General features: G+C 44.4%; 1 protein-coding gene across 3 annotated transcripts in view; it reads left to right on the forward strand.

Moving 5' to 3' along the window:
• LOC135048735 (uncharacterized) overlaps positions 1 to 24,283 on the forward strand; it is a 1,076,079-nt gene that overhangs the window by 486,794 nt on the left and 565,002 nt on the right. The gene's annotated exons all lie outside the window — the stretch shown is intronic.

A 24,283-nucleotide genomic window follows, 5' to 3' on the forward strand; every position in this document is an offset into this window, starting at 1 on the left:
AAGGGAGGGTTAGGGGTTGAGGGGTAGCTTGCATCCCGACCCTTGTCTGGATTCTAAACAGCGGGATCACCGATATCCCGCCCGCTGGCATTTCAGCCCCAACCCTTCCAAACTCCTAAATCATAGCCACAGTCAGGTGCAATTTTGCAGGGGTGGCATGTATACTATATTTATCTTGGGGGGGGGCAAAAAAACTTATTTATGCTGAGACAGGGATGTCTTAAGCGAGGAGGGAGCCCGTGTGCAGACTCCAGGTGTGCCCCCTCCTCTCCACGGTGCTGTAGGCTCCGACATTGTGCCAGAGCCTACTGGGCATGTGCAGGTCTCCGGAAACATGGCGCCCGGCATGTTCCAGAGACAAAATTCAAACTGCGTATGCGCAGCGGCCATTTTAGAGGTGAGTACTAAAATATGGGTGCAATGTGTGCCCGTGTGCACCACACACATTGCACCCATGATAAAAACGCTTATGTGCTGAGGATTCGTCTTGTGAGTACAGTGTTGCTGTTCCTTCCTTTTCCTAGCACACATTCTCCCAGTCTGATACTCCTCTATAATTAATCACTCCGCTTTTTCAAATGTGACACAAATGGTCCATGGACAGGTTAGGTTTTGGTGGGCTTAACTTAGTGACCAATGGGCTTTCTTATTCTTTAAAGCCCATCCAAACCTATCCTGTCCCTGGACCACTTATAGTGGTCCAGGTAAATGTAAAAGGTAGGCCTGTTTAACCCAATTGAAGTATCTGTCCACATAGAGAATCTTTCCACTTAAGTTTATGCACCTGCACAGAAGTGGGAGCAGGCGCTGTCTGTAGAATCTCATCCCCAAACACACCTGAATGAGGAATGCGCATTCTTCTAATGTAGTGAACTGGAACAAATATTGTTTGTTGATTTTAAATCCAATTTTCATGATTCACTCAAAAATGAAAGCTATTATAGCACGTGATCCCATCATGATCCCAAAATAAAACTACTTTGGGGAATTATTAATAACAGTATGAACATTTTTTTTTCTTCCAACTATGAGAAAATCAAAAAGTTGTTTTGAAAATGTTTTTATTTTATCATATGAAAGCCCATAATAATTCATTAGGTGAGCTGCAAGTGCAATTTAAAAAAACGTTAATAGCACATTTTTCATAAAACAATAAATAAAATTGCAGCTTTAAAGGCATATACTGTAACTTCAAAACAGTAGAACATAGCCTAAGAATTAGGGGTTTTCTTTACACCCATGGCAGCATTTATTATATCAAATTTAATCACAATCTGAAACGGTCAGTCTGAAACCTGTATTGATTTGGTGTTGAATAACCCTCCAGCCTCCTGCTCCCTGTCATCTCCAGTCTCCTGCTCCCTGTGTCACCTCCTGTGTCTCTCCAGCTTCCTTCCCCCTATTGCCTCCAGTCTCCTGCTGCGTGTCACTTACAGCCTAATGTTCCCTGTGTCACCTCCAGCCTCTTGCTCCTTGGGTCACCTCCGGCGTCTCTCCAGCCTCCTGCCCCCTATCACTCTCCAGCTTCCTGCTCTATGTCACCGCCAGCCTCCTGCTCCCTGTGTCACCTACTGTGTCTCTCCAGCTTCCTTCCCCCTTTTGCCTCCAGCTTCCTGCTGCATGTCACCTCCAGCATTCTGCTGCTTGTGTCACCTCCAGTGTCTCTCCAGCCTCCTGCCCGCTATCACTCCAGGCTCCTGCTCCATGTCACCTCCAACTTCCTGCTCCCTGTTTCACCTCCAGCCCCTGCTCCCTGTTTCACCTCCTGCATCTCTCCTGCTCCCTGTCACTCCAGCCTCCTGCTCCCTGTCACCTCCAGCCTCCTGCTCCCTATGTCACCTCCAGTCTCCTGCTCCCTGTGTCCCCTCAAGCCTCCAGATCACTGTGTCACCTCCCTGTGTAATTTCAGCCTCCTACTCCCTGTGTCACTTCCTGCCACATGTCACTTGAGCTTCCTGCCTCATGTCATGCCAGCCTCCTGCCACCCTGTATTTTCAGCTTCATGTTCCCCTGTCTTTCCAGCCTCCTGTCCCCCTATCTCTCCAGCCTCTTGCCCCACTCTCTTTCCAGCCTCTGCCCCCTGTCTTTCCAGCCTCTGCCTCATGTATTCAGCCTATGTTCCCCCTATCTTTCCAGCCTCTGCTGCCTGTCTTACCATTCTCCTCTATTACTGCCTGCATGGTCCTCTTTGTGCATGGCCGGTGGCTCCTCTTCATGACAGGTAACATAACGTGAGGTCACGAGGTCAGCATTGCGCTCTTGGCAGTCATGAAAGTAGGAGGAGCTGACACACTGCCGAGCACCATGGTCTTGCTCATCTGTGCAGTTCTTGGATAATAGCGGCTAATGGCAGTGGGTGCTAAGCAATCGGGTGGTATAGTGAACAGGCTGCAAAATTCTTAACGGTACGCCATACTTGCACTGCTGAGCAGTTTTTGAGGAGAGAAGCTGAAAAGCTCAACATGATGAAATAGTTTATTCAAAAGTAGTAGAATGTTGGACTTTAATGTGATGTGTACACTTTTACAGTGTGCCTCTTGAGATATTTCCACCTCCCCTCACTTCTTCACACCATTCTTGTTTGTAGCACGTGAGAGCATACCTTCCAATAGTCCCTATTTCAGCAGGACAGTTCTGCTATCCTACCCGCATGACCATGGCATCTAAACAGTGCAGGGATGGGAACCAGGGGGCTGTCCAGCTGCTCGGGGAGCCCTGGGCATGCTGACAAAATGGCAAAAATGGGGAACATGCCATGAGGCCACGCCTTTCTACCTGAAGCAATGCCCAAACACCCGAGACCACTCACCTGATGCCATGCCCCCTTTATGAGGCACTCCATATCAACACATAAAAGGTCAAAAGATTTTAGGGTTGTTTTATATGTTTAACCACATGTAACACCAATTAGTGTACTGTGTCACCTTGCATGGCTTACTTCACTCGCCACACTTTGGGCAAGGTTACTATTCACAATCCACAACCATCCACGTGGATGGTAAAATATGTAAAAGTTTTTAAAAAAATCTTGTGTCGACTGTTGTCATGTTGACCATTTGAACCTATTGACCTTATGAACCTGTCAACATTTAAGCACCGTTGACCTTTTAAATGTTGACCTTTTTACCATGTCAACATTTTGTACCTGTCAACTTAGTGCATGTCGACCAGATGGGGTCAACCTATTTACTGTCAACCTGTCATCCGGATCCCTTAGGAAAAATGTGTTGTTCAGGGTTCAAGTGGTCAGGAATCTTGCCTAATTTTGACAGTGATAATAAGGATGCTTCACCTTACAAATGCTTTTTCTGTAGTGTAGTCTACTGAAAAGCCTGATGTGCTCTTAATACAAGCGACTGTCTTATTCATAGAGCTGTCATATTATTGATCGAGGGGAAGATTCAAATCAATGGCAGTATTGAAGCCTACTGAACAGTTTAAATGCATGAATCTTCCTATGGTGATCTAAGGCAGTTATGATGAGTACAAGTTATCGCACAAAATAATGTTTTAATAAATCCAGGTAAATGCTTCAAGTGGGATCAATTTTCAAGCAATTAATTTTTTCCCTTTTCAGCAATACTTTTAAGGATACTTGACAGAATACTTCAATGAGAATTACTTTTATTATTCACATTTGTGATGTTTAAGCAACCCCCTCTTTTTAACCACTTAATTGCTGGAGGTATTTTATATTGTGGCAAAAGGGTCAGTGTGCTACAAAGGAGCCAGGGGTGTTTAGTTAATAAGCCCAAGGTAAGTCATGCATTGGAAAGACAAAATGTGTGTTTTACCTGTCTGTTGTTTTCACTGTGCCGCTCAGTTTGGCAGCTTGACTGGTCAAGACAAGGAGGGAGTGTGGTTTTCCTGTCAATTTTGGAAGGGGAGGAGGAATCTAAGGGATATAAGGCCTGTTTGGGCCATTTGGCTGCATGACCGACGCCAGTTAGTGACTAGGAAGTAGGTCTTTGATAGTAAGTGATAGGGTTATGAATGTGTACTCTCTGAAAATTGCTAGTTTGCAGTCATCCTGACTAGAAAAAAAGTGGTGAAGAAGTCCTGAGTCAAGGTGTGTTTCCAGTACACTATAAGGCTACTTTACCACAATATCATCGTAATCAGGACTCTCTTCACTATTTGCTATGTATTAGTTAAATTGCAGTGCATGTGGGCTTGTTACATCCAAATCATATGCTGATGGCATTGGATCAGGCTTGGCAGGATTACTGGTGAAACAATGTACAAATCAGGTTGAAGAGACTAACGGCGGAATGTAATGTGCGGGATGCCGGCCGAACTCAGACCTTTTTTAAAGGGGCAATCAAGTTGGGCCATAGTAAAGACTTACAGGGAGATGTACTAAGCATTGGAGAGTGATAAAATGGCCAGACATAAAGTACTGCCATGTTACAGGCTCTGTTTGAAAAATTGCGGTTAGGAGCTGATTGGTTGGGACATTATCGCTCTCCACTTTATCCCTCTCCAAGTGATAGTACATCTGCCCCTTAATATATCTTCTTCAGGTGTTTTTACTGTACCATCCTCTTCAGTAACCTCCTATAGTTTCTACTAGAGATGTGCAGTTCAGCCATGAAAACCGAAACCACCAGAATTTCTGGTTTCCAAGTACTTCCGAGCCTGGGCATGGTATTTCTCTCCAGGCTCAGATCTGAAAACAAGACAATACGTCATCCTCCCAGCGTCTGATCTCGTGAATTTTGGGTTTGACAAAAGTCCACCTGTATAACAGACAAATCAGTGGCCCAAATAAAGAAGACCACTAAGGCTGAAGAACACATCGTGTGTTCACAAATCCCTGAGGAGACTGTAGGGGTATCCACGTTAGCTACAGATATGTCCTCACACATCTAGCGTCAATATGCCATGCACCGCAAGCAGGGGCTGGCTGGCAACTTTCAGCCTGGGGGGCAGACTCAAGCACATGGCCAAGCTTTTCACAGGGAACCTGCAGTCAGGTGGCCCTGGAATACTTTAATTGCAATGGCCCGGGGGGCAGATGGCACCCTGCCCCCTTGCCCAGCCAAGTTTACTTGCCTCTCTTTTTGCTGAAAATTGCATAAATAGCTATGTGAATAAAATTTATTTTTATGGGGAAAAATGCACAAACAGACACCCAGCATTAGTAAATGCGCTCACGAATAGGCACGAGTAAAAGGGCTGTTTAACATGACTGCAGCAATGATGAGAGAGGACGCATAGAGAAGCCTACTTCCACCATTTCTGCACCCTCTGCAAATGGGATGAGCAGTTGAAGTAAAGATGGTGCCACAGAAATTGAGGATGCTTGTGTGGAAGAAGTGCAACAGAATGAGGGGGGGGGGTATTTGTGTACTATCTGACGCTAATGAGGATGTTGTTTGTGTAAGTCAGACACCAGTGGCAGCAGTTCTGGCTCATGATAAAAAAGAAAACCATTGTCATGCCTGGGCATAAGACCCCACCTCTTGGGTGTGTAATTATTTTTGCCCAAATCCTGGCAAGATTCGTGAAGGCATCTGTTCCATTTATGAGGCCCAAATTAGTAGAGGTAGGGATGTTAATCATCTAGGCATGAAATGTATTTTACAAAATTATAATAATTTGTAAAATAATGAGCAGTGCAGTATCAGCTACCAACAGTTAGGACTAGTACATGCAATCTCCACCGCAACAAACTCATCATCAACCTCCTCATTAATGATCATGGTTAGTCCTTCTAAAAAATAGTTTTGTTGGGGCCCAAACAAACCAAGGACTTCAGCTACAAAAGTGGCAGTCCCTGTCTCTGAAGTGATTGGTTTGTTAAACTGTGCATGTCCTTATTAATATACATTTGTCCTTTTTAATATCCACCATAAGGGTGGGTGAGAGGGCCCAAGGGCAATTCCATCTTGCATCACTTTTGGTTTCATAATGGCTTGTATTTTGGGAGCACTGAGGATTGTCTATTTTGCAAACACAAACATTTTTATTGGTTATTGCTGTAATAGATTACTAATTTACAACACATTTTAACCAGAAAATAATACAGTGTCATTACAAGAGCCTAATAGTCCTGACAAGGGTTGAAGAGCAATGTTAACAGCCATGGATTCCCAACAAGGGTTGAAGAGCAATGTTAATAGCCAAGGATTCCTGACAAGTGTTGAAGAGTAATGTTGATAGCCAAAGAATCCTGTTAAAGTAAATATTATTAGGCTGACCTACTGGCCACACTAACTCCGCCCCCCCCTCCACACTCATACATTTTCGTAGTCAGACAATTAAATTAAATAACTAACTAATCAATCCTTCCTTCCTTTACCTGCCTTCCACTACATACATACTCCGCATCCATTTCCCTGTACTGCCATCGAGCCTCTGATCTTATTTTTTGATTCATGAAAACAGTTGTATAGTTTATTAAACTGCCATCCTGTCTGCCAAACCGGTGAAACAATGCTTCATAGATCTGCTATAGTGTTAAACTGCTGTGTGTTTGTGCCACTGCTCTGTTGCTTTGTTTAGGCAGCCAGCCTTTGACCTATAATGGTAAACAATATTGTGAGCTCTGTGGTGGTCAAAGTTGACTGGAAATGAGTGGAAATTAATGGTATTGAAGTTAATAATAATGTAAGAACAAAACAGGCCCAAATAACATGATTTTAGCTGTTTTTAGCATTTTATTTTTAAATACAGATCCAAAACGCATGAAGGTGGTTTTGCAAAACCAAAACCAAAACACAAAGATGATTCACGATGCAAAACAAATACCAAAACACAAGGGGCAGCACACATCTCTAGTTTCCTACCTTACTGATTGTTCTCACCTATTTTTATCATCAATTATAATTATTGACATTTTTCCAAATGAGGGATACAAACAAAAACAGGGAAGGGGTTGAAATAGGGCTGTCAAGGGCAACGAGTAAGGGATTGGATACAATATCACAGTAGAACTAGGCACATATACATCACACAAGACATAACAGCAATGCCTACAAGTTCAGTAGCATCCACTGTATTGTAAATATAAAGAAGGTTCAATTAGCCTATAAGAAGTGGAATTAAGGATTTTCAGTTACCATTTCACCAGCCTTCACCACCTGTCATATACTCATGCCATAATCTCCTCATAGAGACTTTCCCTTACTCCGAGGAATCATAAATTAAAATCATAATTGATCCTCTAGAAAAGTTTTTGCCGGTCGCAGTCAAAAACCATAAACAATAAAATGGTGCTTTGCATTTGTCAAGAAATATACAGTGGGGGAAAAAGCATTAGGGATAATTAGGTATCTGAAACATCTACTGATCCAATATTCTTAAAAAAAAAAAAAACTTACACAATTAGCCATGATTTTCATCTACATGTGTATTTGACCCTCTTATGGTCCTGAAATGATAAGATCAAATTAAGACTATTGTTGCTGATAACATTTAACACAAATCGCCATTATTTCTTTCCTTTTAACTTGATCCTGCAATGAAAACACAAGATTATAATCAAAAACACACTAGAAACCAAGGCATGCATCTTTTCCAATCAGAAATTACATGGCGCCTGCGCTTATCTGGAAACAATTTTTAGCCTAGGGTATCTTAACTCTTTAGAAGAATGCACCCCCTTTCAAGGCCCTAATTGTACAGTGCAAATGTGGGGCACATCCTTACTCTTTAAATGTTTCACTTCCATTACAGATTCTCGATTTCTCGCATATTTTTCCAGAAATTATTTTTTTTATTTATTAAACTACTGAGTCAAATTGCGTTTTGTTTTTCTGTTTTCCTGAACACATATCAAAATTATAATAGTTTATACAGTCTACATTCCAATTAAAGGACACCTGTTGCCTTCACGGAGTGGAAGCAGACATTTTGTGGATTAGTACAATATTCATGAGGATGTCGCCATTTTGTAATTTCATTTGCCGCATAGTGCTGCATTTTCAATTACATTACTGGTTTGTAGAACATGTGTTTGCAACATGTTCACGAAAATTCAGACCACAAAGTGCTTCTTTCACTGTTTACGTGAGAAGTCCTTTTAAAATGGAAAATTAAACCTGTATTAAAACATACTGTACAAGTATAATTTAATATACTACTAGCAGTGCGGAATGTTCTGCATTATTTTATTATCTTTCTATTAGATATTTATTTTTTAAATTTAAACTTTTTACTTTAATTTGTAGTTGCGGAGCACTTTAAGGCCTATTATGGTAAAAGCACTATATAAACAACATTTTTATGGGAAATATTGAATGGACTGTGTTTTGCAAGCATTTTAAAAGCATGATAAATGATTGGCTGGCTCCATAGATGAAAACTGTGTCTATTATGTTGATTTCATTTAGCTAATTATTCTTTTTATTAGTAGTGATAAAACTCTGATAATTAGCAGTATTACTTTCCATGGCATATTCTGCCAAGCTAACCTTTTTGCTTCTTTTTTAATAGTTGTAATATCAATAATAAACTGATTTAATTGGTATTTCTGTTTCAATACAGGCCTACCAATGGTTAAATATAGGTGAGAGGTTTTAGAGATTTTTGTGATTCTTTATTAAAAAGAGAATATATTTTACAGATATGTTTTTTTAAAGATATTTTTTAGGGCTCACCTACTGTATCTCTGAACCAGAGCCTCGGAGCAGTCTAGCAAGAGCTGTTTAGACCTCCGATTAGTGTGCTTAGGGACTTTTGCTAAGGATTTTTGGTGGCCTTGCAGGCATTGGCGTTTGTATAATAGGTGCAATGTGTGTGCAGTGCACACACTACCATGGGTCCAGGGGGGGCCCAGACAGCACACATTGTACCCATGATTTATTACATATCATTCCGGAGTCCTGCGTCGGAGCTCCAGCCACAGTAAAAAAAATTGCCGCCAAAATGGATGCCAGACATGTAGGAATTTCTCTGGAACTTGGCGGTCACCATGCTTCCAGAGACCTAGGGCCCACCCGGAGTCTGCACAATGGCCCCCTTCTCTGTAAAACGCCCTTGCTGCAGGGATATGAGATGTTCCTCATGGCTGTGCAGTGATGTCCTGGACTGATACACAACAAACGTGCAATTGTTTACGTCAATGAAGGGGACAGGCCAGTTATTTTCATAGACTATACAGTAGTTAGTATATGACTTGCAGGATTCGCAGAAATATAAATTTCACTTTCAAAACTGACATTATTGTGCAAATCAGTGGCAGACATTTACCATGAACTTACTCAACTGGGGGCAGCATGTTAACCGGTCATAAGGTCGACATTAACCATGTCGACACCAGAATGTCAACATGGTTCAAACTGTTGACAGACACCATGTCAACATCCTTAGAATGCAGACACAGAAGCATATATTACGTGTAAACCCAGAAAATGCGGGTGAAGAGGGGATTGTTTTGTCCAGATTGCGCATGTATAAATGTTGGGGGATATGTCAGAGACTTTAGTTTAGTGCAGGGGTGGAGAACCTGTCAGAGAAAAAGAGCCAAAAACTCTTGTTAGGTACGTCAAAGAGCCGACATCAAGCCGAAGGTGCGTGTGCAAAAATGGGGTGTGACCTTGTGCCTGCTAGGCCACACCCTTGGTATAAAAGACAATGAAAATGCCAGATCCACATAAATACATTTTAAATCTAGAATTAACATAAAATACATTGAAAAAGACACTTCCACATAAAATAATTTAAAAATCCAGATCCACATAAAATATATTGAAAAAGCCATATTCACATAATACACTTCAGCTCCACCATGTGTCACTTGAGCCAGCTCCCCCATGTGTCAATGTGTCACTCCAGCCAGCACCCTCCTGTGTCACTCCAGTCAGCTCCCCCATTATGTCTCTCCTACCAGGATCCTTCTGTGTCAGTGCACCAGTTTCTAGGATCTGTTGTGGTCAGGTGACTGAGTGTCGGGAGCCACATTTGAATAAAGAAAGAGCCACATGCGGCTCAAGAGCCACAGGTTGGCCACGGCTAGTTTAGTGTATTGAAATATTGCAGTAACTAACCCAAAGGTAAAGGTACTCCCTACCTATTTCTAGCTACTCTCACTAGTGATATCAAAGGGATGCAGTTAGGTCACTATACTGACGCCGGGATCCCAAACGGTGAACAGCCTGACAGTCGGCATGCCGACCAACAGAGACTATTACCACTTCTGAGTGTCCACGACACCCATAGAGTGGGAATAGAACCTGTGGCGAGCACAACGAGCCTCTGATCCTGCTGCGTGGTGAGCCGCAAGAGGCTTCGTTGTGCTGTGCCCCCCCCCCCCCCCCCCCCAACAGCCATCTAAAAGCCTGGATCCTGCCGTCGGTATGGTGACTGGCGCAGGGTGATAGAGAGTGTATCCGACCAATGATAAGAGAGACCAAGGGACTGTTTATTTTTAAAACAGAATAAACTGAATATTTTTGTTTACTTCACAGAAATCGCCTGCTGAGGCTGATTAATGCTGCAAATAGCTGTCCCCGTTATTATCAATGAGGACTATGGTCTAACCCTATATACCAACACCACGATGGCGATCCCTCTTCTGCAACCTCAATCTGGTTCCGAAATCTGACAATGGGCCTAATTCAGAGTTGATCGCAGCAGCAAATTTGTTAGCAGTTGGGCAAAACCATGTGCACTGCAGGGGGGCAGATATAACGTGCAGAGAGACTTCGATTTGGGTGTGGTGTGTTAAAACTAAAATCTAAATTGCACTGTAAAAATAAAGCAGCCAGTATTTACCCTGCACAGAAACAATATAACCCACCCAAATCTAACTCTCTCTGCACGTTATATCTAAACCCCCCTGGAGTGCACATGGTTTTGCCCAACTGCTAACAAATTTGCTGCTGCGACCAACTCTGAATTACCCGCAATGTGCGTATTCACAGTGTCAGATTCGACTCCAGTGTGTCAGGGACTTAACTCGCAGGGACAGCAGTAGCAATAACCGATGGCCCTGCAAGATACATTTAGTACATAGAAGAATAAATATTGTTTAAAATGAAAAAGTCTGTTGCAATACGCATTACCAGGATTATTAATACACAGGCCCTTTGGTCACAATAATTTCTCCTAGGGAACATTGTAAGGATGATTAATGCTAGGAAATCCTCAAATCCCCACATGACAGATGTGATCATGCTACAATTTGCCAATGATTCTTTTTAAGTATTTAACTTTACAAAAATCTGACACAGAAATAAACTACAGTATGGAATTTTTCCACAGCCTGACTTCGTTCTAACTAGCCATGGCTTTATTATCACCCCGCAGCACTAAACATGGTGAGCTGTTCTAATTGCAGATTTCAGTGTGCGAAGCCTGACAGCAGCGAGCTTCATCTCCTTTGCTTTCACACACGCAAGGGAGTTCACGTCGGGTTATCTAATGTAACACCATCAAGGCTGCTGTCTATTTTTTTTTTTTCCGGCAACAACATTTTTAATATCTTGAGTTGATAAGCCAGATATGCACAGTCCCTGCAGATCCATGTTATTAGAGAAGTGGGGAAAGAAGAAAGGGCTGCACATTGTCAGCTGGGTGATTGAAACGGTAAGACTGATGAAATAGAACTTGATTGGCTTCTCAGCTGCCTGTGGACCAGAGCCGTAACCGCTGAGAGAATGTGATTTCCTCCAAGCTGACAAGTAGAAAGGAGCAGGACAGTCTGCTGGTGCCAGAAACAAACCCAGCTGCTAACACTAACCTCAGCATCCGGCTCTAAAACATGCTCTAAAAGGGCGGGCTCCTGTGCAGTATGTTAACTCATTCCACCCTCATCATCATAATGGCAGGCCTGCTATATGGAGTTCTGAGCTCTAACATGGAGTATGTTAGACACTGCCGTATTGGGTCTGAATCTGGAGAAACAACTTCAGTTTATTTTTATTTTTTTATTAGGACACTTCCAAAATTTGTGAAGCCTTGCTCAAACCTTGAAGTTCCAATATGCACTCATAGGGCCTTATTCAGAGTAGAGATGGACGCAGCCGCTGAGTTCGCATGTAGTGGGCGCGTCCATTGATTGTGCACACTGGCCATAATGCACGTGCACAACACTTCACCAAGTGGCCACATCCAAGAAGGATGTGGGCGCAAGGTGATTGACAGTGGTGGCCGTCGGGAAGGCGTTGACACGGCATTTTGCAGGCATGGTCCGGACAACGCAGGGCGTCCAGACCATTTCTGGGGCGGCTGCGTGACGTCACACGCAGATTTTTGTTTTCAGATATTTTATCAGATCACACAAATGTACCAGAATAAGAGAATTTGGTTACTTGAATTATGCCCACATTATAATTAAACAGTCAATTCGTTGTTTTACTTTGGGAGTAACTGCACCACCCAACATTGTAAGGTAATATCCCACATAAATATGAACTGACGTCCAGCTAATAATCCGTCAACTAAATCTATAACAATGCAAATTAATGTTACACTTCTATTAATAATGGTAACTTTGTCAAGTTATTTATAAGCACCTTAAATTCAATGTAACCCCCTTCCTAACCTATTATGGAAGACCACACTGACAATATGTCCTGCTAGAAATACACTGGATATATATCAGAAGTTCACAAGGCAGTATCAGATACCCTGCAATATTTTATTGATAATTTGTGGCAATAATGGATTTTTAAAAGCTCAGTCTTATTTCCATAAAAAGGGAACTTCTTCATATACCGTATAGTTTCCAGCTTTACAATACACGTTAACCTTTTTAATTGATGGAGAAATTATTCTTTGTTTTTAAGGGTGGGTACACACTTGCCAATGTCAGTGATATCATGCAAGATCCCCCACAAACAATATCGTTCATACACACTGAACAATATCGTTTGCGTCTCATCAGTGACGGCATGCACTCACATCCAGGTGCATGCTGTCTCGTACAATATCTTTAGATTTCAAATTGAAAACTAAAGATATTGTACCTCGTTAGCGACCCGCGGGAGCGTGCATCGTTAATGATAGAGTATACACACTTGCTGATGTATAAGATATATTGTTTGATCGATATATCGGGTACACATCGGCAAGTGTGCACCCAGCCTAAGCATTCCACACACCTTCAGCCTGTCAGCCACAGAAAAGTAACTAGTTTCCTTAATACAACACAGTTTGTGTTGTTGGGTTATGTTATGTGTTTGTGTATATTATATGGCAGCAGGAAAGGAAGGGATTCAGTTCAAACCAATGTTCCTTAAGCAAATCAGTTAACGTCTTTGGTTCTTTTTTAAATTGTATATATTGGTACAAACTAATCAAGAGGCGAAAATAACTGTCTGTTAAAGACCAGTATCTGGTTTGAAGGTGTTTGGCTGAGCTTCCGTGGGAATTAACACCCAGACCTTTTATTAGAGAGAATTGGTACACTGTCCATCATGGGACTAATGGGCAGTTAGCTACATCATCAGCCAGAGGCAGGTTGGAGGCTTTTTTTCACATTGTGCAAATATAATGTAAGCGCACAAATAACAACATGTAGAGAGAGCCATAACCTAAGCTCACCTGAAGTTTAGGAGAGGCAGACATAGGACCTTATTCGGACCTGATCGCAGCAGCAAAATCTTTCTGAAATGAGCAAAGTAATCTGCACTGCAGGTGGGGCAGATATAACATGTGCAGAGAGAGTTGGATTTGGATGGGTTATTTTATTTCTGTACAGCAGGGTAAATACTGGCTGCATTATTTTTACACTGCAATTTAAATTTCAGTTTGAAAACACCCCACCCAAATCTAACTCTCTCTGCACATATTATATCTGCCACACCTGCAGTACATATCAGTGGCGTAAGTTCGTCCCAGTTTCCCAGAGGCAAGATAAACATTGGTGCCCCCCCATACTGCATTCATTTCATTGTCTTTTATTTTAAATCACTCATTTCTTAGCAGTCATATCCAGGAGTAGAACCCATGACCTGCTACACTGACAGCAAACACTTTACTGATGGAGCTATTTGCTCCTGTACAGGAAAGCATGAGAATTATAACTATATAAAGGTACGTGTAATTGTCAGAGAAGTATCTTCATATAGTTAGAATTCTCATATTTCCTATACAGGAGCAAACAGCTTCATCAGTAAGGTGTCTTCTTCCAGTGTACTAGGTCGTGGGTTCTAATCCTGGGTATGACACTTGTAAAATGTGTATCTACAGTATAATAAGAAGGGTGTGATTTGTAAGGTGCAGGGACCAGTGAGGAAGTTGGCCACAGAAAAGATAGTGGCAGCTATCAATTAACTTAATTCAATCGTGTCACAGAATGGGAGGAGAGGTGCCCCCTTCAGAGCAGGAGCCCGGCAGCAGATGACTCCTTTGCATCCCAGAGTTACGCCTCTGGTACACATGGTTTTGCCCATTAGAGAAAAAATTGCTTCTGCGATCAGGTCTGATTTAAGCCCATAGTACATTTGGAGAGGGAGATGAGCTCGGCAGCAGCATTGAGGTCAGATTGGAGTGGGGAGAGGTGGTAGTTAGGGAGGCCAGAGAGGAGGAGGAGGTTACAATAGTCCATGACCAGTGAGTGGATTAGCATTCAGGGTGAAAAAGGGTCTGATCCTGGAAATATTTATGAGATGGAAATGGCAGGACTGTGAAAGGTATTAAATGTGTGGTTTAAAGGAGGGGGGGGGGCATCAAGGATAAACGGTGCAGTGCTAGAGGAGATACAGTAGTTGTGCTGTCAATAAATAATGAAGTAGTAGGAGATGAGGTTATGCATGAGGATAGGTAGGGAGATTTTTAACTTTAATAAGCATCAGAATTGAAGTGTAATTGTAAAATGCACAGATAGTTGGTAAATAAAATATATAAAACAAAGTAATAACAATCAAATAAAAACAAAAAAAGGACATACAAGGTCAACAGTGAAACTGGGTAAATAAGGCCCTGCTCGTAAGAACACACAGTCTAGATTTAACAGTGTTACTTAGCTATACTATGTAGACAAAAGTATTCAGACGCCTGACCATTAAACCAACAGAGACTGTAATGACATTGTATTCAAATACATATACTTTAATATTTAGTTGGTCCCTCTTGTGCAGTTAGAACAGCTTCCACTCTTCCTGCAATGCTTTCCACAAGATGTTGGAATGTTTCTATGGAAGAGTGGGTATCCGGTCTCTAGGTCGACAGTCATTAGGGTCAACATGGTTTCTAGGTCGACATGTACTAGGTCAAAATTACAAAAGGTCGACATGAGTTTTTCACAATTTGTAATTTTTTTTACTTTTTCATACTTTACAATCCACGTGGACTACGATTGGGAATGATAACCTTGCCCGAAGCCGCTCACCATGCGAGGGGACACGGTGCACTAATTGGGGTTCCCGGTCAATCTACGAAGAAAACACCAACATTTTTTAAAATACTCAGCTCGACCTTTTGTCATGTCACCTTGCTCATGTCGACCTAATACTTGTGTCGACCTATTTTAAGCGTCGACTTAGTCATTGTCAACCAATAGTGGCCGACCTAGACACTGTCGACCTAAGTGTGGTTGACCCTATGAACCACACCTGGAAATTGGTGCCCATTCATTTTGTAGAGCATTTATGAGGCTGTGCATTGATGTTGAATGAGAAAGACTGGCTTGCAATTTCTGTCCCAGGTCATCCCAAAGGTGCTCGATGGGGTTGAGGTCAGGGCTCTGTGCAGGCTAGTCAAGTTCTTCCACACCGAACTCATCAAACCATGGGGCAGATGTATTAAGCCTGGAGACGGCATAAGGAAGTGATAAACCAATGATAAGTGCAAGGTGATAAACGCACCAGCCAATCAGCTCCTAACTGTTTATTTACATATTGGAGCTGATAGGCTGGTGCGTTTATCACCTTGCACTTATCACTGGATTATCACTTCCTTATGCCTTCTCCAGATTAATACATCTGCCCCCATGTTTTTATAATGCTTGCTTTGTGTACTGGGTCACAGTCATGTTGGAATAAAAAAATGCCTTCCCCAAACTGTTGCCACAAAGTTGGAAGCATAGCATTGTCCAAAATGTATTGGTATGCTGATTAAGATTGCTCTTCACTGGAGATAAGTGGCCTAGCCGAAAACAGAAAAACAGCCCCATACCATTATCCCTCCTCCACCAAACTTCACAGTTGGCATAATGCATTCCGGCAGGTAAAGTTCTACCAGTTTCCGTCAAACCCAGACTCGCCCATCTGACTGCCAGAGACGTGTGATTTGCGACTCCACAGAACATGTTTCCACTGCTCCACAGTCCAATGTCAGTGGCGCAAAATGTATTAAGCCTTAACAAGTGATAAAGTGGAGATGGATAAGGAGTGATAAATTACCAGCCAACCAGCTCCTAACTGTCATGTTACAGGATGTGTTTGAAAAATGACAGTTAGGAGCTGGTTGGCTGGTCATTTATCACTCTTTATCCATCTCCACTTTATCACTTGTTAAGGCTTAATACATTTAGGGGCCTATTTATCACCATCTGTATCCAGGATGCGGATGACAGATGATAAAATCGCCCAAACTCGCACAGCGATAATTGATTACATCGCAGGGATGTATTAATTATCGCATGCAGGGACAGAGCTTTGGGTCAAGCTCTGTCCCTGCGATGCCTCTTCGCAGCGTCATCTGGGTATTTTTTGCAAAAACTACCATGATGTCCTCTGCGCATGCGCCGCTCCCACTGACATCGCTGCTACCGCCGCCCGGTCGACCCCCCCGTCACGACTTTCCTCGCGTGCTGTGGACCCCCCCAGAAGTTCAATATACTTACCAGTCCAGGGAGCCGGTCCGCACTGCTTTTGCTGGGGTGCCCGGATCCAGCTCCTATGTGCTGCGGTGACCCCCCTGCAGTGCTGTAAAGTGTGTTGCTGCTTTGCAATGTCACTTTACTGCATCGGGGTCACATTGCAGCATATGGGGGACCCGGCGCTCAGCGGAGCACCGGACACCCTCTCCCTGGACAGGTGAGTATGTTTTTTTGGGGGTTTTTTACTTTATTTTTTTTCTTTTTACACTCTGATCAGCTTGTGTGTCCTTCAGACACACAGAGCTGATCACTGGAGCCGGGTCCCGCTCAGCCAGGGGCAGAGAAAGCTGGGCAAATGCCTCCCTGTCGCAGTGCTGCCCTGTGATTTTGCCAGCCTGAGCTGGCAAGATTATCACAGTGCACACTGTGGTATTTTTTCACATTTTTTTTTTAGTAAATCTGGTCAGATCGCATTTCCTATTATAAGTATGGGGAATGTGATGTGGCTTACTAAAAAAAAATAAGATTTTAAACCTACCGGTAAATCTTTTTCTCCTAGTCCGTAGAGGATGCTGGGGACTCCGTAAGGACCATGGGGTATAGATGGGCTCCGCAGGAGACATGGGCACTCTAAAGACATTAGAATGGGTGTGCACTGGCTCCTCCCTCTATGCCCCTCCTCCAGACCTCAGTTAGAGAAACTGTGCCCAGAGGAGACGGACCGTACGAGGAAAGGATTTTTGTTAATCTAAGGGCAAGATTCATACCAGCCCACACCATCCACACCGTATAACCTGGAATATACGCAACCAGTTAACAGTATGAACAAAACAGCATCAGCCAAAGACTGATCTTAACTGTAACATAACCCTTATGTAAGCAACAACTATATACAAGCCTTGCAGAAATATGTCCGCACTGGGACGGGTGCCCAGCATCCTCTACGGACTAGGAGAAAAAGATTTACCGGTAGGTTTAAAATCTTATTTTCTCTTACGTCCTAGGGGACTCCGTAAGGACCATGGGGATTATACCAAAGCTCCAAACCGGGCGTGAGAGTGTGGACGACTCTGCAGCACCGATTGAGCTAACATGAGGTCCTCATCAGCCAGGGTATCAAACTTGTAGAATTTTGCAAAGGTGTTTGAACCCGACCAAGTAGCTGCTCTGCAAAGCTGTAACGCCGAGACGCCTCGGGCAGCCGCCCAAGAAGAGCCCACCCTCCTAGTGGAATGGGCTTTTACCGAAATTGGTAATGGCAATCCAGCCGTAGAATGAGCCTGCTGAAGCGTGTTACAGATCCAGCGAGCAATAGTCTGCTTAGAAGCAGGAGCGCCAACCTTGTTGGCCGCAAACAGGACAAACAGTGCCTTTGTTTTCCTAATCCGAGCCGTCCTGGCTACGTAAATTTTTAAAGGCACTGACTACATCCAGGGACTTGAAATCCTCCAAGTCTCCCGTAGCCACCGGCACCACAATAGGTTGGTTACATAGAATTTGTCAGCAGATAAGAACCACTTGGCCCATCTAGTCTGCCCCTTTTTTTTTTTTTATATTATTTTTATCTCTAACCTTATTTGATCCTTATTTCTTTGTAAGGATATCCTTATGTCTATCCCATGCATGTTTAAATTGCTCTACTGTCTTAGCCTCTACCACCTCTGATGGGAGGCTATTCCACTTGTCCACTACCCTTTTTGTGAAATAATTTTTCCGCAAATTTCCCCTGAACCTCCCCCCCTCCAGTCTCAGTGCATGTCCTCGTGTCCTATTGCTTCTCTTCATTTGGAGAATGTTTCCCTCCTGGACTTTGTTAAAACCCTTGATATATTTGAAAGTTTCTGTCATGTCCTCCCTTTCCCTTCTCTGCTCCAAACTATACATATTGAGATTTCTTAGTCTTTCTGGGTATGTTTTGTGATGTAGGCCATGCACCATTTTAGTTGCCCTCCTTTGTACAGTTTCTAATGTATTAATATCCTTTTGAAGATATGGCCTCCAGAACTGAATACAGTATTCTAGATGAGGCCGTACCAATGACCTATACAGTGGCATTATTACTTCTTTCTTTCTGCTGCTGATTCCTCTCCCAATGCAGTCAAGCATCTGACTAGCCTTCCTCATTGCCTTGTTACATTGCTTACCTGCCTTTAAGTCATCTGAAATAGTGACTCCTAGATCCCTTTCCTCCTCAGTAGTTTCCAGTATAGTGCCATTAATACTGTATTTAGCTTTAGGATTTTTGAGACCCAAGTGCATGATTTTGCATTTTTTGGCATTAAACTGTAATTGCCAGACTCTTGACCATTCCTCTAGTCTACCTAGATCCTCAATCATTTGTTTTACCCCACCTGGTGTGTCTACCCTGTTTCATACCTTTGTGTCATCTGCAAAAAGGCATACTTTCCCTTTAATGCCATTTGCAATGTCACCACTAAAGATATTAAAAAGCACTGGTCCAAGTACAGATCCCTGGGGTACTCCACTGGTAACATTTCCCTCCTGTGAATGCACTCCATTTACCACAACTCTCTGTTTTCTATCCTTCAACCATATGAAACGATGAAACCACCTTAGGCAAAAATTGAGGACGCGTCCTCAACTCTGCTCTATCCACATGGAAAATCAGATAGGGGCTTTTGTGAGACAAAGCCGCCAATTCGGACACCCGCCTAGCAGATGCCATGGCCAACAACATGACCACCTTCCAAGTGAGAAATTTTAATTCAACCGTTTGAAGAGGTTCAAACCAGTGAGATTTTAGGAACTGTAACACCACGTTAAGGTCCCAAGGTGCCACTGGGGGCACAAAAGGAGGCTGGATGTGCAGCACTCCCTTTACAAAAGTCTGGACTTCTGGGAGAGAAGCCAATTCCTTCTGAAAGAATATAGATAGGGACGAAATCTGTACCTTAATGGAGCCTAACTTCAGGCCCATATCCACTCCTGTCTGTAGAAAGTGGAGAAAACGGCCCAAGTGGAAATCTTCCGTAGGAGCATTCTTGGCTTCACACCAAGATACATACTTCCTCCAGATACGGTGATAATGTTTCGCCGTCACCTCCCTCCTAGCCTTTATCAGAGTAGGGATGACTTCCTCCGGAATACCTTTCCCAGCTAGGATTCGGTGTTCAACCGCCATGCCGTCAAACGTAATCGCGGTAAGTCTTGGAATACGCAGGGCCCCTGCTGCAACAGGTCCTCCCTGAGAGGAAGAGGCCATGGATCTTCTGTGAGCATCTCCTGAAGATCTGAATACCAGGCCCTTTGAGGCCAATCTGGAACAATGAGTATTGGCCCTCATTCCGAGTTGTTCGCTCGCAAGGCGATTTTAGCAGTATTGCACACGCTAAGCCGCCGCCTACTGGGAGTGAATCTTAGCTTCTTAAAATTGCGAACGATGTATTCGCAATATTGCGATTACACACCTCGTAGCAGTTTCAGAGTAGCTTCAGACTTACTCGGCATCTGCGATCAGTTCAGTGCTTGTCGTTCCTGGTTTGACGTCACAAACACACCCAGCGTTCGCCCAGACACTCCTCCGTTTCTCCAGCCACTCCCGCGTTTTTTCCGGTAACTGTAGCGTTTTTATCCACACGCCCATAAAACGCCGTGTTTCCGCCCAGTAACACCCATTTCCTGTCAATCACACTACGATCGCCGGAGCGAAGAAAAAGCCGTGAGTAAAAATCCTATCTTCATAGCAAATTTACTTGGCGCAGTCGCAGTGCGGACATTGCGCATGCGCACTAAGCGGAAAATCGCTGCGATGCGATGAAATTTACCGAGCGAACAACTCGGAATGAGGGCCATTGTCCGAACTCTTTTTCGTCTTATGATTCTCAATATTTTTGAAATGAGAGGAAGAGGAGGGAACACATAGACCGACTGAAACACCCACGGTGTCACCAGTGCGTCTACCGCTACTGCCTGAGGGTCCCTTGACCTGGCACAATACCTCCGAATCTTCTTGTTGAGGCGTGACGCCATCATGTCTATTTGACGAAGTCCCCAAAGACTTGTTATCTCTGCAAAAACTTCTTGATGAAGTCCCCACTCTCCTGGATGGAGATTGTGCCTGCTGAGGAAATCTGCTTCCCAGTTGCCCACTCCCGGAATGAAGACTGCTGACAGAGCGCTTACGTGATTTTCCACCCAGCGAAGAATCCTGGTGGCTTCCGCCATTGCCACTCTGCTCCTGTCCCGCCTTGGCGGTTTACATGAGCCACGGCTGTGACGTTGTCTGATTGAATCATAACCGGTAGGTCGCGAAGAAGATTCTCCGCTTGTCGTAGGCCATTGTATATGGCCCTTAATTCTAGAATGTTGATGTGTAGACAAGCCTCCTGGCTCGACCATAGTCCCTGAAAATGTCTTCCTTGTGTGACTGCTCCCCATCCTCGGAGGCTCGCGTCTGTGGTCACCAGAACCCAGTCCTGAATGCCGAACCTGCGACCCTCTAGAAGGTAAGCACTCTGCAGCCACCACAGGAGAGACACCCGGGCCCTGGGGAACAGGCTTATTTTCTGATGAATTTGAAGATGGGACCCGGACCACTTGTCCAGAAGGTCCCACTGAAACGTCCTCGCATGAAACCTGCCGAAGGGGATCGCCTCGTAGGTCGCCACCATTTTTCCCATTACTCGAGTGCATTGATGAACTGACACTCTGTTCGGTTTTAACAGGTCTCTGACCATGTTCTGGAGTTCCTGGGCTTTTTCCATCAGGAGAAAAACCCTCTTTTGTTCTGTGTCCAGTATCATTCCTAAGAACGATAGCCGAGTCGTTGGAACCAACTGTGACTTTGGTAGATTTAGAATCCAGCCATGCTGCTGGAGCACTCTCAGGGAGAGCGACACGCTTTTCAGCAACTGTTCTCTCGATCTCGCTTTTATCAGGAGATCGTCCAAGTATGGGATAATTGTGACTCCCTACCTGCGCAGGAGCACCATCATTTCTGCCATTACCTTGGTGAAAATCCTCGGGGCCATGGAAAGCCCAAACGGCAACGTCTGAAACTGGTAATGACAGCCCTGTACAGCGAATCTCAGGTACGCCTGATGAAGGGGATATATGGGGACATGAAGGTATGCATCCTTTATGTCCAGTGACACCATAAAATCTCCCCCTTCCAGGCTGGAGATAACTGCCCGGAGCGATTCCATCTTGAATTTGAACTTTTGCAAGTACAGGTTTAGGAATTTTAGATTTAGAATGGGTCTGACCGAGCCATCCGGTTTCGGAACCACAAACAGGGTTGAATAGTACCCCTTCCCCTGTTGAACTAGGGGAACCTTGACAATCACTTGCTGTTGACACAGCTTTTGAATTGCAGCTAAAACTGTCTCCCTTTCTGGGGGAGAAGTTGGTAAAGCCGATTTGAAAAATCGGCGCGGAGGCATCTCTTCGAATTCCAGCTTGTATCCCTGGGATACAATTTCCATCGCCCAAGGATCCACGTCTGACTGAACCCAGACATGGCTGAAGAGTCGAAGACGTGCCCCCACCGGCGCGGACTCCCTCAGTGGAGTCCCAGCGTCATGCGGTGGATTTAGTAGAAGCCGGGGAGGACTTCTGCTCCTGGGAACTAGCCGTGGCAGGCATTCTTTTCCCTTTACCCTTACCTCTGGCAAGGAAGGAAGACCCCCGACCTCTTCTGGATTTATGCGACCAAAATGACTGCATCTGATATTGTGGTGTGTTTTTTTGCTGTGGGGGAACATAAGGCAAAAAAGTAAATTTACCCGCGGTAGCTGTGGAAACCAGGTCCGCGAGACCTTCCCCAAATAACACCTCACCCTTGTAAGGCAAAACTTCCATATGCCTCCTTGAGTCGGCATCACCTGTCCATTGGCGGGTCCACAGGGCTCGCCTAGCAGAAATCGCCATGGCGTTGGCTCTTGAACCTAGTAGCCCAACGTCTCTCTGAGCGTCTCTCATATATAAGACTGCGTCTTTAATGTGACCTAAGGTCAATAAAATGGTATCCCTATCCAGGGTATCAATGTCAGCTGACAAGGTATCTGTCCAAGCTGCTACCGCACTACAAACCCAAGCCGATGCTATTGCCGGTCTGAGCAAAGCACCCGTATGTGAATAAATTGATTTTAAGGTAGTTTCCTGTCTGCGATCAGCAGGATCCTTGAGAGCCGCCGTGTCTGGAGACTGTAGCGCCACCTTCTTGGACAAGCGCGTTAAAGCCTTGTCCACCCTGGGCGAGGATTCCCACCGTACCCTGTCCTGTGCAGGGAAAGGATACGCCATAAGAATCCTCTTGGGAATCTGCAGTTTTTTGTCTGGAGTTTCCCAAGCTTCTTCAAATAACGCGTTCAGCTCATGAGATGGGGGAAAGGTTACCTCAGGTTTCTTTACCTTAAACATGCATACCCTCGTGTCAGGCACAGAGGGGTTATCTGTGATATGTAAAACATCTTTTATTGCAATAATCATATAATGAATACTTTTGGCCACCCTTGGGTGTAACCTTGCATCATCGTAGTCGACACTGGAGTCAGAATCCGTGTCGGTATCAGTGTCTGCAACTTTGGACAGGGGACGTTTTTGAGACCCTGAAGGGCCCTGGGACACAGTCAGAGCCATTGATTGACTCCCTGTTTTATCCCTGGACTCTGCTTTGTCCAATCTCTTATGTAATAAAGCCACATTTGCATTTAAAACATTCCACATATCTAACCAATCAGGTGTCGGCGTTGCCGACGGAGACACCATAATCATCTGCTCCACCTCCTCCTTAGATGCACCTTCCGCTTCAGACATGCCGACACACACGTACCGACACTCCCACACACTCAGGGATATATCTATATGGAGACAGTCCCCCAATAAGGCCCTTTGGAGAGACAGAGAGAGAGTATGCCAGCACACGCCCAGCGCCACCGGACACTGGAATAAAATCCCAGTTAGTACAGCGTTTTATATAAAATATAAATACACTCACTGCGCCAATGAATGTGCCCCCCTCTTTTTTGCCCTCTGTAACCTTGTTCAGCAGGGGAGAGTCCGGGGAGCCAGCTTCTCTGCAGTGTGCTGTAGAGAAAATGGCGCTGGTTAGTGCTGGAGGACCAAGCCCCGCCCCCTCACCGGCGGGCTTCAGTCCCGCTCAAATTATTTATACTGGCGGGGGTTTATTAATATACTGCCTCTGTAGTATCTACTTTATATGCCAGTGTCCCTAGAGGTTCTCATTGCTGCCCAGGGCGCCCCCCTGCGCCCTGCACCCTTACAGTGCCCGCTGTGTGTGTCTGTGTGGGAGCAATGGCGCGCAGCGTTACCGCTGTGCGCGTTACCGCTGTGCGCGTTACCGCTGCGCGTTACCTCAGTGAAGATCTGAAGTCTTCTGCCGCCTGTGAAGTCTTCTTTTCTTCTTAATACTCACCCGGCTTCTATCTTCCGGCTCTGTGAGGAGGACGGCGGCGCGGCTCTGGGACGAACGGCGAGGGTGAGACCTGCGTTCCGACCCTCTGGAGCTAATGGTGTCCAGTAGCCTAAGAAGCAGAGCCTATCATTCAAGTAGGTCTGCTTCCCTCCCCTCAGTCCCACAATGCAGGGAGC

This window comes from Pseudophryne corroboree, chromosome 2, assembly GCF_028390025.1.
Source record: "Pseudophryne corroboree isolate aPseCor3 chromosome 2, aPseCor3.hap2, whole genome shotgun sequence".
Lineage (NCBI taxonomy): Eukaryota > Metazoa > Chordata > Amphibia > Anura > Myobatrachidae > Pseudophryne > Pseudophryne corroboree.